Here is an 18667-nt window from a genome sequence, read left to right as displayed (position 1 = left end):
TTATCTTGACCTAATTTAGTGTATTGTATAAACTATGAATAGTATATTACATTGCAACTTAAAAAAAAAATCCTGAAATAATATTTTTAGCTTTTTTATTTTTAATCCTCACCTAAGGATATATTTCCATTGACTTTTAGAGAGAGTGGAAGAGAGAGGGAAAGACGACAGAGAGAAATATCGATGTGAGGGAAACACATCGATTGGTTGCGTCCTGCACACGGCCCGGCTGGGGAGGAGCCTGCAACTGAGGTACCTGCCCTTGACCAGAATCGAACCCAAGACCCTTTGGTCCACAGGCTGATGCTCTAGCCACACAGCCAAACCAGCTAAGGCTATTTTTATCTTCTAATGGAAAGATTATCTGCCATTCTTTACATTCAACCAACCACATAATTTTAAAAGTACTCTGGATTGAGAGTTCCAAGAGAAAACTGTTAATAATACCATGTTATATGGCTCCAACTGAGACCTGCTTCAGATCTTGTAAAATAGCAGATAATCTGGAGTTCTTCACATATCTCTTGTCTCTCTTCATCTAAAATATTGATCCACTCATGATCCAACTCTCACACTACCTGGAACACCGGGCCCAACAGAACTGTCCACGGGGATGGGAATGTTCAGTATCTGCTACCGTGGATAGCGGTGACTATACAGGACAGCAGACCTAAGGGGACTATCTCCTCTAAGTCCACCAGTTTCTAATCTGCGAACAAACAAAAGGCCTCCCAAGTGTCAGAAAAACAACAGCGAGGGAGCTGCGGCTTTCCTCCTGCTTTTAGGGTCTTTGGTTCCAAGAGCCTTGATCCTAACATCCGACTTTGATTTTTCTCAGCAACTTGAAGAGAATGAGTGTGGTGAAAACACACCTTACCTAGCACAGTACCTACGACACAACCAGCACTGGGTAATTGTCTACTTAATGAACAAATGAATAAATAAATGGAGGAAGGGCTAGAGGAGAAGGAAATTCTCATTTCCTGAGTACATCCTAGTCTAGACACTTCACACATACTGTTATTTCTCACTGATTCTCATGATCTAGGTCAGTGTTCTCAACCTTCCTAATGCCGCGACCCTTTAATACAGTTCCTAGTGTTGTGGTGACCCCCAAACATAAAATTATTTTCGTTGCTACTTCATAACTGTAATTTTGCTACTGTTATGAATTGTAATGCATATGCAGGATGTATTTTCATTGTTAGAAATTGAACATGATTAAAGCATAGTGATTAATCACAAAAACAATATGTAATTATATATGTGTTTTCCGATGGTCTTAGGCGACCCCTGTGAAAGGGTCATTGGACCCCCAAAGGGGTCGCGACCCACAGGTTGAGAAACACTGATCTAGGTATTATCGCCCTCATTTCACAGGTGAGAGAGCCAGAGCCAGGGAGATTAAGTAACTTTCACAGGACCACTCAGCAGTGACAACGGAGAAAAACAAACAAAGCTTTGAACAAATATAACCAATGGATCCTGAATCAGTTTACATATAGGAGCATATATGCCAGCATTAAAACAAAAAAGGCCCCAATTTCTCATTATTATATCACGGTGTGGCTTCAAGGAAAGCCAAAGGAAAAATAATTAAATGGCTCAGGTAAGTAACTTCCGAACTGCTTGTTTTCTTTTTATTTACTTATTTATTTATTTATTTTTATTTATTTATTTTTTTATTGCTTAAAGTATTACAAAGGGTATTACATATGTATCCATTTTATCCCCCCGCCCTAGACAGTCCCCTAGCCTCCCCTATCCCCCAGTGTCTTATGTCCATTGGTTATGCTTATATGCATGCATACAAGTCCTTTAGTTGATCTCTTACCCCCCTACCTCCTGCCCCCCAACCCTCCCCTGCCTTCCGGCTGCAGTTTGACAATCTGTTTGAGGCAGCTCTGCCTCTGTATCTATTATTGTTCAAAAGTTTATAATGGTCTCTATTGTCCATGAATGAGTGAGATCATGTGGTATTTTTCCTTTATTGACTGGCTTATTTCACTTAGCATAATGCTCTCCAGTTCCATCCATGACGTTGCAAATGGTAAGAGTTCCTTCCTTTTTAGAGCAGCATAGTATTCCATCGTGTAGATGTACCACAGTTTTCTAATCCATTCATCTACTGATGGGCACTTAGGCTGTTTCCAGATCTTAGCTATGGTGAATTGTGCTGCTATGAACATAGGGGTGCATATATCCTTTCTGATTGGTGTTTCTGGTTTCTTGGGATATATTCCTAGAAGTGGGATCACAGGGTCAAATGGGAGTTCCATTTTCAGTTTTTTGAGGAAACTCCATACTGTCTTCCATAGTGGCTGCACCAGTCTGCATTCCCACCAGCAGTGCACGAGTGTTCCTTTTTCTCCACATCCTCTCCAGCACTTGTCGTTTGTTGATTTGTTGATGATAGCCAGTCTGACCGGTGTGAGATGGTACCTCATTGCTGTTTTGATTTGCATCTCTCGGATGATTAGTGACTTTGAGCATGTTTTCATATGTCTGTTGGCTTTCTGAATGTCCTCTTTTGAAAGGTGTCTATTTAGGTCCTTTGCCCATTTTTTGATTGGATTGTTTATCTTCCTTTTGTTAAGTTGTATGAGTTCCCTATAAATTTTGGAGATTAGGCCCTTATCAGATATGTCATTGGCAAATGTGTTTTCCCACACAGTGGGTTTTCTCGTTGTTTTGTTGATGGTTTCTCTTGTTGTGCAGAAGCTTTTTATTTTGATGTAGTCCCATTTGTTCATTTTTTCTTTAGTTTCAAGTGCCCTAGGAGCTGTATCAGTGAAGAAATTGCTTCGGCATATGTCTGAGATTTTGTTGCCTTTGGATTCTTCTAGAATTTTTATGGTTTCCTGTCGTACATTTAAGTCCTTTATCCATTTTGAGTTTATTTTTGTGTATGGTGTAAGTTGGTGGTCTAGTTTCATTTTCTTATATATATCTGTCCAATTTTCCCAACACCATTTATTGAAGAGACTATCTTGGCTCCATTGAATGTTCTTGCCTCCTCTGTCAAATATTAATTGAGCATATTGGTTCGGGCCGATTTCTGGGCTCTCTATTCTATTCCATTGATCTATATGCCTATTCTTGTGCCAGTACCAGGCAGTTTTGAGAACAGTGGCTTTGTAATACAACTTGATATCTGGTATTGAGATCCCACCTACTTTGTTCTTTTTCAGGATTGCTGCAGCTATTCGGGGTCTTTTTTTATTCCAGATGAGTTTTTGGAAAGTTCGTTCTAGATCTCTGAAGTATGCCGTTGGTATTTTAATGGGAAGTGCGTTGAATTTATAGATTGCTTTGGGTAGTATGGACATTTTAATGATGTTGATTCTACCAATCCATGAACAGGGTATGTTCTTCCATCTGTTGATGTCTTCCTCTATGTCTTTTTTCAACGTCCTGTAGTTTTCTGAGTAGAGGTCTTTTACCTCTTTAGTTAAGTTTATTCCTAGGTAGCTTAATTTTTTCGGTGCAATGGTAAACGGGATTGTTTTTATAATCTCTCTTTCTGAAAGTTCAGTATTGGTGTATAGAAATGCCTCAGATTTCTTGGGGTTAATTTTGTATCCTGCTACATTGCCAAATTCATGTATTAAGTCTAGTAGCTTTTTGATGGAGTCTCTAGGGTTTTGTATGTATAATATCATGTCGTCTGCAAATAAGGACAGTTTTACTTCCTCTTTTCCAATTTGGATGCCTTTTATTTCTTCTTCTTGCCGAATTGCAATGGCTAACACTTCCAGTACTATGTTGAACAGGAGTGGTGAGAGGGGGCATCCCTGTCTTGTTCCTGTTCTTAGGGGAAATGGTGTTAGTTTTTGTCCGTTGAGTATGATGTTGGCTGTGGGCCTGTCATATATGGCTTTTATTATGTTGAGGTATGATCCTTCTACTCCCACCTTGCTGAGAGTTTTTATCAAAAATGGGTGTTCAATTTTGTCAAATGCTTTTTCTGCATCAATTGATATGACCATGTGGTTTTTTTCTTTCAACTTGTTTATGTGATGTATCATGTTTATTGATTTGCAGATATTGTACCATCCTTGCATCCCTGGGATAAATCCAACTTGGTCATGGTGTATGATCTTTCTGATGTACTGCTGGATCCGATTTGCTAAGATTTTGTTGAGGATTTTGGCATCTATGTTCATGAGGGATATTGGCCTGTAATTCTCTTTCATTGTGTTGTCTTTACCTGGTTTTGGTATTAGGGTGATGCTGGCTTCATAAAATGAGCTTGGAAGTGTTCCTTCCTCTTGAATCTTTTGTAGTAGTCTGAGGAGGATAGGTTTTAGTTCTTCCTTGAATGTTTGGTAAAACTCCCCTGTGAAGCCGTCTGGTCCTGGGCTTTTGCTTGATGGAAGCTTTTTGATGACTGCTTCAATTTCTTCCATAGTTATTGGCCTGTTGAGATTTTTAGATTCTTCCTGATTGAGTTTTGGAATGTTGTATTTTTCTAGGAATTTGTCCATTTCCTCCAGGTTGTCTAGTTTGTTGGAGTAGAGCTGTCCATAGTATTTTTTAACAATCATTTGTATTTCTGTGGGGTCTGTTGTTATTTCACCTCTATCGTTTCTGATTTTATTTATTTGGGTCCTCTCTCTCCGCTTCTTGGTGAGTCTGGCTAGAAGTTTGTCAATCTTGTTTATCCTTTCAAAGAACCAGCTCTTGGTTTCATTGATTTTCTGTATTGTTTTTTTGGTCTCTATGTCATTTATTTCTGCTCTAAGCTTTATTATCTCCTTCCTTCTGTTCACTCTAGGGTTTTCTTGTTGCTCTCTTTCTAATTCTTTGAGTTGTAGAGTTAGATGATTTACTACCATTTTTTCTTGTGTTTTGAGATAGGCCTGTAGAGCTATAAACTTCCCTCTCAGGACTGCTTTCATTGTGTCCCATAGGTTTTGGATTGTTGTGTTTTCATTGTCATTAGTTTCCAGGATGTTTTTAATTTCTTCTTTGATCTCATTGGTAACCCAATCAATATTTAATAGCATGCTATTCAGCTTCCAGGTGTTTGAGTATTTTGGGTTATTTTTATTGTAGTTTATTTCTAATATTATGCCATCGTGGTCTGCGAAGACGCTTTTTATGATTTCAATCATCTTGAATTTGGGGATACTTTGCTTGTGACCCAATATATGGTCTATTTTTGAATATGTCTTATGAGCATTTGAGTAGAATATGTATTCCCTGGCTTTGGGGTGAAGTGTTCTGAAGATGTCTATTAAGTCCATCTGATCTAGTGAGTCATTTAGGATTGCTGTATCTTTGCTGATTGTTTGTTTAGAGGGCTTATCCAGTGCTGTCAGTGGTGTATTAAAGTCTCCTACTATGATTGTATTGTTGTCGATCTCTCCTTTGATATCTTCCAGGAGTTTTTTTATGAATTTGGGTGCTCCTACATTGGGTGCATATATGTTTACCAGGGTTATATCTTCTTGTTGTATTGATCCCTTTAGTATTATGAAGTGGCCTTCCTTATCTCTTGTTATGGCCTTCACTTTGAGGTCTATTTTGTCCGATATAAGTATTGCTACCCCAGCTTTCTTTTCCTTTCCATTTGCCTGAAAGATATTTTTCCAGCCTTTCACTTTCAGTCTGTGTGAGTCCCTTCTAATGAGGTGGGTTTCTTGTAGACAGCAGATGTATGGGTCATGTTTTTTTATCCATTCAGCCACTCGGTGTCTTTTGTTTGGAGCATTTAGTCCATTTACGTTTAAAGTTATTATTGAAAGGTACTTGTTTGTAGCCATTTCTTTTTTTGTGTGGCTGTTTTCTTACTGAGCTTTTTATTTCTTCTTTTTATACCAGTCCCTTTAGCATTCCTTGCATTGCTGGCTTGGTGGTGACAAACTCCCTTAGCCTTTTTTTGTCTGTGAAGCTTCTTATTTCCCCTTCAAGTTTGAATGATAGCCTTGCTGGATAGAGTATTCTTGGATTCAGTCCTTTGCTTTGCATCACTTTGTAAATTTCAGTCCATTCTTTTCTGGCCTGATGTGTTTCTGTTGAGAAATCATTTGACAGTCTAATGGGAGATCCCTTGTATGTAACTTTCCGTCTCTCTCTTGCAGCCGGTAAGATTCTCTCTTTGTCCTGAACATTTGCAATGGTGATTATGATGTGTCTTGGTGTGGGTCTTTTCGGGTTCACCTTGTTTGGTACTCTCTGGGCTTGTGTGACTTTTTTCTTCCCCACCTCAGGAAAGTTTTCTGATATTATTTCTTCGAGTAGGTTTTCTAATCCTTGTTCATCCTTCTGATGTTCTGGTACTCCTATTATTCGTATGTTGTTTCGTTTCATGTTGTCCCAAAGCTCCCTTAGGCTCTCCTCCTGTCTTTTAATTTTTTTCTCCAATTGCAGTACATTTTGGGTGTGTTTTGCTTCCTTGTCTTCTAATTCACTAATTCGGTCCTCCGCTTCTCCTAGTCTACTGTTGATACTTTCAATGGAGTTTTTCATTGCAGCTATATCACTCTTCATTTCTTCTTGGGTCTTACTTAAGTTGTTGATTTTTTCATCTGTTTCTTCTAGCTTCTTCCATATGTTATCGATTTTTTCATCTGTTTCTTCTAGCTTCTTCCATATGTTATCGATTTTTTCATCTGTTTCTTCTTGCTTCTTGCAGAGGTTGTCGATTTTTTCCTCCATCCGGTTTATGCACTCTAGGACCCTTATTCTGAATTCTTTATCTGTCATGTTGCATGCCTCTGTATTACTTAGCTGCTTTTCTGGAGAGTCCTCCTTCTCTTTCCTTTGGGGGTTTCTTTGTCTACCCATGTTTGATCTCACTGACATATCTAGACGTTGAGTCGTTCAGTGGTTGCTCCCTTGGTGGCAGTGACTCCTTGGTCTGTGGTTGCTCTTCGGGCGGTTGCGGTAGCAGCTGCTCTTCAGTTGGCAGCAGCTCCTCTGGTGGGTGCTGTTCACAGCTGTGGTGGCTCTTCCGGCTGGTGGGGCGAGGTTTCACGTACAGCTGCTGTTCCTCAGCAGAGGATGTGGTGCTCAGGAGGATGCTGTTGCTTGGATCTGCTGCATTGATTTAAAGGCACAAAATACAACACAACAAGGCACCACGTACCAGGCACTATACACAAATATATTCACGATATTAATAACCCCAAATAAAGGTGACCACCTGAATTAAGAGAATTAGGGGATAAGGAAGAAGGAAGAGAAAAAGATGAAAGAGAAAAAAGAAAAGAAAAGTAGGGACCAAAAAAAGGAGTGCAAAAAAGAAATTGGGAAAAAGGAGGGGGGAAAATAAAAGCGAGAAAAGAAAAGAAAAAAAAAAAGAGCGAAAAGAGAGAATGAAGTGGAAGAGGGGAAGAGACTTTTTATATGAGGAGGATACTCCTATATAACAGCCATTAATCCCAACAAATTCCAGCAACAGCTCCCTGGAGATGAATGCAAACTAGAAACAACCAATAATATAACGATGAAAATAGAATGGAGAACACTAATCCCAAAATAAAGTATAGAGAAAATAAAATGGCACTTTAAAAAATGGTAAAATGGTAGCAGTAATAATATTGGTTTAAAATAAGAAGGTAGTAATTAAAAGGGTAAAATCAGGTGATGGAAACAGAAGAAAAGAAAAGAAAAAAAATAAAAAAGAACAGAAAAAAAAAAGAAAAAAAAATTGGTTTCTTAGTTAAAGAGTGAAAAAAGAAAGAAAAAAAAAATTGCAGTAGTGAAGGTCCTTCGTTTCTTCTATTCTTCAGTGTGGCTCGCCTTAGACCTTCCAGGTATTCAGGAGAGTGTTGAGTTTCCCTGCGATATACTGTTCCTCTGTGTTGTAAACTACAGTCCTTATTTTAAAGCATGCCGCATTTATTTCCCAGACTGCCTTATTTTGTGTTTAGCAAAGAGTCAGTTTGTGGGTCAGCCTCTGGGTGGCAGTGTTCTGGGGTTGGCCTCTGAGGCTATAGGGCCTCTCTGTCCAGTGGAAGTTCACTGCCCAGAGCTGACTGCGTAATAGTTAGTTACCGGCGCTATGTTGTTGCTGGGATTGAAAATCCCTCTATAGGCCAGACCCTGTTAACTCCCAGGGACTGATCATGTTATCTTAATCCTTGATCTCATACAGGGTGGAATCTGGGTGTGGCTGTGCTCCTTGCCTGGGGGCTGGGGGGAGGAGTCTCATTCTCTGGAGAGGATGGCTGCCCCAGTCCTAGGCTCAGGGGTGTCTCAGCACTCAATTCACTGCCACCTCTCCCGGCTCCCCCTCTCTCCCCAGTCTCTCCCCAGATTCCACTCCTCCGCACACTCTCCCTCTCTTCAGCACAGGTGAGTGTCTGTATCCGAAATGTCCCATGAACAGGATTCGGTGAAAACAAACAAACAAACGCCGGCCGCAGAAACGGGGAAGGCTTGGTTTCTGTAAGTTTCTTCTCTTACCGGGACTGCATGGTCAGGTCAGCTCTTCAAGCTGCCCCCTTTAGGCTCAGTCCTCCGTGATCACAGAACCCAGCTCTCAATTTCCCTGGCGGTGCCAGGAATCCCGCGGTTCTCCTTTCCCCCGTCAGGGGCTGTGCCTGTCCCAAGGGACGCGGCTGTCTGCCACGTGGTCTCCCTCCGACTCTCTGGGCTCAGAGGTCTGGCAAACTTTCCTGCCCAAATCCCTGTTTTTTTTACCTTTCCAGGGGAGTTCTGCTCTTCCTGGCTGCAAACCCTCTCACCAGCTGAGCAATTTCACCAATTCGGTGTGAGTGTTACTAGTTTCAGCTGCTCACTTCATTTCCTCCGGGACAGGACCTGGGACGCGTCTGCCTATATCGCCGCCATCTTCCGTCTCCCCGAACTGCTTGTTTTCTATGATGTGGCTTTCAAGATTAATACTTTAATTTACTTTTCAAAAGGAAAGATGGGGGGAAACACTACAACCAACACTGTATAGAGATGCTGTCCTGAGCTTTTCCAGCATGAACTCCCTTCGAAGCTCTGCTTCCTTGGGGAGTAGAGGAGGGAGGACCGAGACGCCACAGAAGACACACCCTGGGCTCCAGAGGAGAGAAGCAGCAGAGACTGGGATGTTCACCCAGAGGCCCTTCTTGCCCCGCCATGGAGCGTGCGTCAGCGACAGCGCACACCACCTTTACTGACGGGTCACTCTTTAACATGACAGATGTGTTAGCTCTCTGCAGCAGTCCTAGATGAAGCAGTAAGCCCAAGGATTCTAAGAAAAATTTGCCTATACAGTAATTTGAGGAGAAAAAAAACAATCCGGGCTGAGATTAACATAATTTTGAGTTAGTGTTCTTTATGCTCTGAAATTTGAAGTTTGATTTTTTAAAAATAAAGTCGTTAGAGAAATCATTAAACATCCAGGAATTTAATGTGAATGCTGAGTTATATTTATTAACTCTTTTATGACAAAGTGCTACTTAGCTTGTAACTATGGAGCAGCTTTACACTTCACAGTGTCATCTAGAGAGTTGCCACCGGAAAACACTGCCTGAAAGCAGGAGTGTAATCTTCCTGTTGAAAAAATCCCCAACTACTGAAAATTCTGATAAAATGTACACCGGGTGAGTATATCTTGTTAAGGTTGAATGAATGTGTGCAAGCACTGTGCTTAACCACACAGCCTAAATAATAATTCCAAATATTCTGTTCCACTCCTAAATGTAACCCTTACATTTGTCAGATGAACTTATTTGGTTAAGATACAGCTGAACATTCTCTGACATGTGGATTCTTGATCTCCAGGAGCCTAGTATATTCCAGCAAGAAATACCTATACGATTATCAACATTAACATTAGCCTGCAAATAGAAATAGATGTGAGACTGAGGTTTTTTTTAAAAACCATAAGGGGTTTTTCTTTGTGATAAAAACAGCGTAACAGCCCCGGCCTATGTGACTCAGTTGGTTGGACACTGTCATCCTGTGTACCAACAGGCTGCCAGTCGATTCCTGGTCACAGGCCTGGGTTTCAGCTGATAATGTGATCGATATTTGGCCAATCAATGTTTTGCTCTCACATCGAAGTTTCTCTCCCTCTCTCTAAAAATCAATTAAGTTTTTTAAAAAACAGCATAACATAATTTACCATCATCATAACCATTTTAAGTGTACACCACATTAGTGTTAACTATATGCGTACTTGTCACACAACAGATCTTTCAAATTTTATATCGAAAAACGGAAACTCTATACCCATTGAACATTAGTTCTCCCCTTCCCCTCCCCCCATAATGGCAACCGCCACTCGCTTTCTGATTCTAAGAGTTTGACTACTTTAGATATACCTCATAGATCAGCGGTTCTCAACCTGTGGGTCTTGACCCCTTTGGGGGTCGAACAACCCTTTCACAGGGGTCACCTAAGACCATCGGAAAACACATATATAATTACATGTTGTTTTTGTGATTAACCACTAAGCTTTAATTATGTTCAATTTGTAACAATGAAAATACATCCTGCATATCAGGTATTTACATGACGATTCATAACAGTAGCAACATTACAGTTATGAAGTAGCAACGAAAATAATTTTATGGTTGGGGGGTCACCACAACATGAGGAACTGTATTAAAGGGTCGCAGCATTAGGAAGGTTGAGAACCACTGGCCTGGATGGAATCACAGTGACTTTTGTGACTGGCTTACTTCACTCACTCAGCATGTCTTCAAGGTTCATCCATGTTGTAGAATGAGACAGAATTGCCAGTTTCCTTTAAGGCTGAATAACATGCCAGTGTATGTATATACCACACTTTCCTTATACACTCATCTGTTAATGGGCGTTCAGGTCACTCCCACTCCTGGCTACTGTGAAAACTGCTAGTGAACCTGCAGCTCTCTCTGAGATCCTGTTTTCAGTTCTTCTGGATGTGCAGGATGGGGCAAAAGTAGGTTTACAGTTGTGAATACATGAAACTCAGAGTTTATTCTTCTATTATTACTTATTATATTTTTCCCACTTGAACAATTGTAAACCTACTTTTGGCCCACCTGTATGTACCTGGAAGTGGGATTGCTGGATCATATGGCAGTTCTATTTTTAAAAATCCTCCATACTGTTTTCCATAGCAGAGGCACCATTTTATATTCCCTTCAACAGTGCACAAGAGGTCCAATTTCTCCACATTCTCACCAACCCATTTGTGTATGTATTTATTTTATGGATAGTGATCATCCTAACAGGTAGGAGGTGATGCCTTATTGTGGTTGTGATCCACATTTCCCTAATAATTAGTGATGCTGACCATTTTTTCATATGCCTCTGTGGAATAGAAAATATTCGTATTGGTCTCTGCCCCAGTTCCTGGCACAGACTCCTAAACCCTAAGTGATAAGAACACTAGGAGTGTAATATTGCTCTGATATTAGGTCTTTGACCCAGCTCCTGACCCAGGATACTAAATCCCTTTGAATTTCCTGGGCACTAAGAGTGTCTCATTTTGATGAGGTGACCGGACAGGAGGCTGGTCACCAGAAGGACCAAGCCCTACTACAGCTTGGACTTCTCAGCCCCACCCAGATTCTCCAGAGGAGAGAGGGGCTGGAAATGGAGCTGGTCACTGCTCATGCCTACATGAGGAAGCCTCCGTAAAATTCCCGACGACGGGGTTCGAGGAGCTGCCAGGTTGGTGAACACATGGAGGTGCTGGCAGAGTGGCAGGCCCAGGGAGGGCATCACAGTGCCATGCTCATCCCACATACCTTCCCCCACATGTCTCCATCTGGATACTCATCTGTATCCTTTATCATATCCTTTTATAATAAACTAGTAAGTGTAAGTAAACGGTTTTCCGAAGTTCTGTGAGCTGAGCCGTCCTAGCAAATTAAACCAGAAGGGGGTTGTGGAACCTCTGACTTAAAAAGGTCAGAAGCCCAGAGGGATGGTGCTGGTGTGGGACTGAGCCAGTGACCGCGGGGCTGACGCTATCTCCAGGCAGTGTTAAGTGATAAGTATCGGTGGTACCAGTTGAGTAATGGAAATATTGAGGGGAACACTACATAAAGTATATGATTCTCTAACCACTAAGCTGTATACCTGAAATCAATACAAAATAAAATTGGGGAGAAAATTTGAGTTAAAGTATAGAACTTCAGAGGAGAGACTGACCCAGGATGTCAGACTACTGCCTGACCCTGCCTCACACTCACGCTAGATCCAGTCAGATCTGGGCCAGAACACACATTGCTTCCCACACCCCCTCAGAGGCCGTCCTACCCCTCCCTGTGCCTCAGGTGTGCCGGTTCCTGGAACAGGTCCTTGCCCGCCCTGGGCAAGTATGTAAGGTGTTTTCCCCTTAGCTGGGCCAAATCACACACCAGTACCTGTATCCATGCTGCCCTGTCCTATATAACCCCTAGTGCCTGGCACCTGGTATGTAAGTTCCCTTAATAAACTCTTTTTAAAAAATACACTTTTATTGATTTCAGTGAAGAAGAGGGAGAGAGAGAGAAACATCAATGATGAGAATCACTGATGGGCTGCCTCCTACATGCCCCACACTGGGGATTGACCCTGCAGCCCTGACTAGGAATTGAACTGTGACCTACTGCTTCATAGGTCGATGCTCAACCACTGAGTCACGCTGGCCGGACAAAATTTTTATTTTTTTGTTAATCCTTACCTGAGAGTATTTTTTTCCATTGATTTTTAGAGAGTGTAAGGGTCGGGGAGAGGCAGAGAGAGAGAAACATCTATGTGAGAGACACATCGATTGGTTGCCTCCCACAGGTACCTGACCAGGACTGGGGATGGAGCCTGCATCTGAGGGTATATACCCTTGACTGGAATTGAACCCATGACCCTTCAATCCAGGGACTGGCACTCTAACCACTGACCGAACCTGGCTAGGGCTTACTCAACTCCTGATGCAATGCTGCCCTTGTCAGCCTCTTTCTTTGGTCTGTCGGCCCTGCGAAGTTTTTTCCAAGGACACCCAGCTAGTGTCACAGAATTGCTTGGTGAGGGGAAGACACCTACACACTTGGTGACCAAGAGAGTCAGAGGCAGGTGGTCTGTGTGAAAATAAAGGAGGCATAAGGAGGGAAAAGTGGGGCATCTTTTTCCAATACGGCGTGTTGGCCATTTGTATATCTTTGGAGAACTGTGCTTTGCCCATTTCTTAATTGGTTTGTTTTTGTTGAGTTGTACTTCTTTATAAGACTTCTTTATGTATTTAAGCCCTTATATTTACTCATGTAACAGATATTTACAAATATCACTTACAAATATTTTTCCTATTCGACATAGGTTGCTTTTCACTATTGCTTGTGTCCTTTGATGTGAACAAGTTTTTAAATTTGATGTACTCCCATTTGTCTATTTTTGCTTTTGTTGCCTGTGCTTTGGGTGCCAAATCCAATCAATTGTTGCCAAATCCAGTGTCATGAAGCTTTCCCCCATGGCTTCTTCTAGGAGCTTTAGAGTTTCAGGTCTTACATTTAGGACTTGAATCCATGTTGAGTTAACTTTTGTGTGGTGTGAGGTAGGGAGCCAACTTCATTCTTCTGCATGTGGATATCCAGTTTTCCCAACACCATTCATTGAGGAGGCTGTCCTCTTCCCTATTGTGTAAGACTGAGCACCTCTCAAGATCATTTGACCATATACATAAGGGTTTACTCTGGGCTCCCTGTTCCTTTGGTCTGTGTCTGCCTTTATGCTAATACCACACTCTTTTGGTTACTACAGCACTGTATTATGCTTTGACATCAAAAGTGTGAGGCCTCCAGTTTTGCTTTCCTTTCTCATGTTTGTTTTGGCTATTAAAGGTCCTTTGAGATTCCCAATGAATTTTAGGATATTTTCCTACTGAAATTGAATTACTATTGAAAATCAGATTTTTTTTCTATGCAAAATATGCCATTAGGATTTTGATAGGAATTGTACTGACTGTAGAGCTTGTGAGTAGTATGACATTTTAACAATATTAAGTCTTCCAATCCACAAGCACAGGATGTCCATTTATTTCTATCTTCTTTAACTTCTAGAAGCAATGTAATACTGTAAGTTTTTAAAAAGCCACTTTATTTCTAAAGCAAATTCCTATTCACTTATCAGACAAAGGATCCATTCACTGAATATGATCATCTTTAGCTCTACTAACTTACTCTAGGTAGTTCAAACACAGATAGCTAGAGAAAGATATAAATAAGAGTCTTATTTACAAGAGCTATAATAAGGTAACGCGCAAACAAGATCAGAATGATCAATCTCTACATTTTAATAATTAAAAACAAAGCCCCTAGGTAAGCATCTATAATGTAAATATAATATTAATGCAGTTAAAGTAATTCTTCATCTTTATTCTAACACCTAAGCATTGAGGAGCCACTTCTACCTTCCAAACCTTGTGGTGTAGGAATGTGGAGTCTAAGTTAAATAAAATGAAAATGTTTTCAAGAGCTCAGTTAACTGTTCAGAAATTAATATGTGAAATAAAAGAGGGGAAAATCCCATTTATAAAAATAACAACAAAAAATAAATACTTGAGGAAAACTTTAACAAGTATAAGATATCATATGATATGAAAATTTAAACACAGTAATGGGCTACCCAAAAGACGACTTGAGCAAACAAAAAGACATGCATGTTTGTGGACAGAAGATCCTCATCCTAAAGATTTTCTTCTACAGGTTAACAGTTATGTTAACACATTGTTTGCGGGTAGTTTTTATCGCGCGCTAACAGGTGGCGTGGGCCATTTTTGCTAATTTTTTGCGCAAATGGCAACGTTCAGTAAAATTACGATAACTTTAGTTTACGTATTTATACGTTACCCGCATTCTACCGCTAGTCTATAAAAAACGTATTAATATGTGTCCCGCGCTCTACTACACTGGTAGAACGTATAAACACGTAAAACGTATAAATACGTTTCCCGCATACAAGTGTTAACTAGCAGGATTCTGTTTATTGATGGACGAGTCAAGTTGATCCTAAAGTTCACATGGAAAAATAATGCAAAAATAAACAAGAATAGCTGGGGAAAAGATTTTTTTTTAAAAAAGGTCTAAAAAGCTTTCTCTGCCTAGCCAGCATGGCTCAATAGTTGAGCATCAACCTATGAACCAGGAGGTCAGGGTTCAATTCCGGGTCAGGACACATGCCCAGGTTGCAGGTTCGATCCCCAGTGTGGGGTGTACAGGAGGCAGCTGATTAATGATACTCTTTCATCATTGATGTTTCTATCTCTCTGTCTCTCCCTTCATCTCTGAAATCAATAAATACATATAAAAAAACATAAAAATAAAAAGCTCTCTTTGCTGCACACCTGAAACTAATACAAAATAATATTGAATATTAAAAAAAAGCTTTCTGCCAGCACTCAGACTTGGTCTTCTGGTGTGGCCCCTTGAGGTTCATGTACCTCCTCCAGGACCTATGAGTAATAAATGTATCTATTTTTTTTAGAAATTTGAAAAGGAGCTAGTACTACCAGATATTAAAATGTAGCAAAAGACTTCTACTACTAATACAGAATGTTCCTGACACCTGGTAGACATATCTTTCCTAATAATAGACAAACATGTAAATTAACTGTCCCTCTGCTACACTCACAAGGCAATCAGGAGAGTATGCAAATTAACCCAACAAAGATGGCGGTTAATTTGCATACATAGGGGCGAAGCAGTGGTGGGGCAAAGACTGAAGGCTCCATCCAGAGCGAAGACCTGGGTCCCGGGTGCAGGAGGAAAACCGGTGCCGGCAGCCAGGGGAATGGAAGGCCTATTGCACGAATCTCTTTGTGCAACGGGCCTCTAGTCTACACTAATAAAAGAGAAACATGCAAACTGACTGTACCTCCACTACACCCACCAGCCACACCCACCAGCCTCGCCCACAGCCAATCAGGAGCAAGTATGAAAATTAACCCAACTAAGATGGCGGCGGTCATGGAGCTGGAGCAAGCAGGAGGCTTGGGTTGTCCCCGGCAATGAAAGAAGCCAAGCTTCCCGCCTGGCCTGAGCTCTGCTCAAGGCTACAAAGTTTCAATTATAGAAGACAAATAAATCCCAGATACCTGCTTCCAGCCCCCAGGTGTGGCCAGCCTGAAAACGGCCCTCAGCCCCACACCCAGGATGGCCAGGCACCCCTCCGGGGACCCCCACCCTGAAGGGGGGCTTGGCCAGCCTGCAAACAGTCATCAGCCCCTCACCGAGGCTGGCCAGACACCCAAGCGGGACTCCCACCCTGATCCGGGACACCCTTCAGGGCAAACCAGCTGGCCCCCACTTGTGCACCAGGCCTCTATCCTACATAATAAAAGGGTAATATGCAAATTGACCCTAACAGCAGAACGACTGGGAATGACTGGTCACTATGACACACACTGACCACCAGGGGGCAGATGCTCAATGCAGGAGCTGCCCCCTGGTGGTCAGTACGCTCCCACAGAGGGAGCTCTGCTCACCCACAAGCCAGGCTGACAGCTGCCAGTACAGCGGTGGTGGTGGGAGCCTCTCCCGCCTCATCAGCAGCGCTAAGGATGTCCGACTGCAGCTTAGGCCTGCTCCCCGCTGGCAAGTGGACATCTCTCGAGGGCTCCCGGGCTGCCAGAAGGATGTCTGACTGCCAGCTTAGGCCTGATCCCCCAGGGAGCAGTCCTAAGCCAGCAGGTGGACATCCCCCAAGGGGTCCCAGACTGCGAGACGGCACAGGCTGGGCTGAGGGACCCCCTCCCCCAAGTGCACAAATTTTTGTGCACCGGGCCTCTAGTATACAATAGAATAGAAGTTATGAAATAGACCCAGACTATACTGGAATGTAATACACAATAAAAATGATAAATCAAATCAGATGTTGAGTAAATAAATATTAGGTAACCATCTATTAAAAAAAGTGGTTCTATGACCTCACAGCAGAATAAATTTCAAATAAAATATTTAAATGTAAAAAGATATAAACATAATATACATAAGAAAACACAGACAGCCAAGATAGAGTATCAGGGACCAGATTACCATATCTTTTAGAAAAAAATCCTTCTTGCCCTAGACAGTTTGGCTCAGTGTATAGTGTGTCGGCCTTCGGACCAAAGGGTCCTGGGGTTGATTCCAATCAAGAGCACCTACCTTGGGTGCAGGCTCCTTCCTGGCCCAGGCCCTGGGTCAAGGCTCGTGCAGGAGGCAACCAGTCAATGTTTCTCTCACATCAATGTTTCTCTCTCTCTTTCCATCTCTCTTCTACTCTCCATAAAAATCAATGGAAAAATATCCTTGGGTGAGGACTAACAACAACAACAAAGCCTTCTTAAAACAGACAAAATACATTAAATACCGGTACTCATGATTCCAGGGTCAGGCAATGGAGGACAGTGATCCCTGAGACAGAGGAAACAAAGAAGGAGCGCGCTAAGGTTGCCCCTGCTCATGGTCACTGCACAGGGAGGGGAGACTCAGGCAGAACCCAGCCGACTTCAAAGCCGCTGAGTCCAGGGAAACTACGGAGCGGAGTTAACAGGAGACAGACCACGAGGAGGAAGCTGCAGAGAGAGAACCCGAGAGACTTGCACAAAGTCCCAAATATTTAACAGAGTACAGAACATGCACGTGAGGCCCAGGAAAGACTCCCCCGAGAGGACTGGGGCAGACAATGTGGGCACTCACACAGGGCTTACGAGAGCTGTGTTCTCATGGGTCACCATGTAAAACCTCTTAAGTCCCAGGGCCCTGGATTACTCGTATCTCTGGAAGGTCTTGCCTCAATAATTGACCGAACACGGATCCAGGCCCACCTAACAAACCATAAAAGACTGGAGGGTATGAAACTGTTCCCAAGTAACAACTGTATCCCTGAACAAAGCTCAAAAAGATTTATAAAAATGCAAAAAGACCCAGCACCCACTAAGGTAAAATTCAGCATCCAATCATATTGCCAGGCATGCAAGGAAACAGAAAAGCATGACCCATAATGAAAAGAATAATCTGTCAATCAACATAGACCTAGAACTGATCCACAAGTTAGAATTAGCAGAGAAAGACATTAAAAGTTATTATAACTGTATTCATATTTCAGTAAGCTACATAGATGAAACTATATAGCCACAAAAAATATATATTTATGTATATATATACGTGTGTGTGTGTGTGTGTGTGTTCATAGCAGCATTATTCATAATAGCCTAACAGAGGAAACAATCCAAATGTCCATCAACTAATGAACAAACAAAATGATACAGTCATACAATGCAATATTATTCAGCTATAAAAAAAGGGCTGAAGTACTGATATGTGCTTGGATGAACCTCACAAACATGCTAAGTGAAACAAACCAGTCACAAAAGATCACTAATAGCATAATCTGATTTCTATGAAGTGTCCAAAATAGGAAATCCGAAGTGACAGAAAGTAGGTTAGTGGTTGCCAAGGGCTGAGATGGAGAAGGTGAAGGGACTGGAGAGTAACTGCTATTTGGTACAAGGTTTCTTTTGGGGATAATGAAAATGTTCTAAAATTAGATTATGGTGATAGTTGCACAACCCTGCATATATACTATTCACCCCCAAAATACTATTTTTAAAATATTTAAAATTTAAATAGTTAATATTTAAATACTATATAAAATATACTATTACCCATTCCCCCCCCCCCCACCAAAAAAACCACCAAAACCCACAATGAAATGTATACTTCAAATTGGTTGATTGTATGGTATGTGTATTATATCTCAAAAGGGTCATTATTTT

The 18667-nt window shown here is 41.6% G+C and overlaps 1 protein-coding gene across 12 annotated transcripts in view; it reads right to left on the bottom strand.

Moving 5' to 3' along the window:
- The window catches only part of CDC14B (cell division cycle 14B), a 95485-nt gene that overhangs the window by 57063 nt on the left and 19755 nt on the right, over positions 1 to 18667 (bottom strand). The window lies entirely within an intron of this gene.

The sequence above is a fragment of the Myotis daubentonii genome, chromosome 11, assembly GCF_963259705.1.
Source record: "Myotis daubentonii chromosome 11, mMyoDau2.1, whole genome shotgun sequence".
Lineage (NCBI taxonomy): Eukaryota > Metazoa > Chordata > Mammalia > Chiroptera > Vespertilionidae > Myotis > Myotis daubentonii.
Note: the sequence above shows the minus strand (reverse complement) of the source record. Positions and strands in the feature narration are given on the sequence as shown.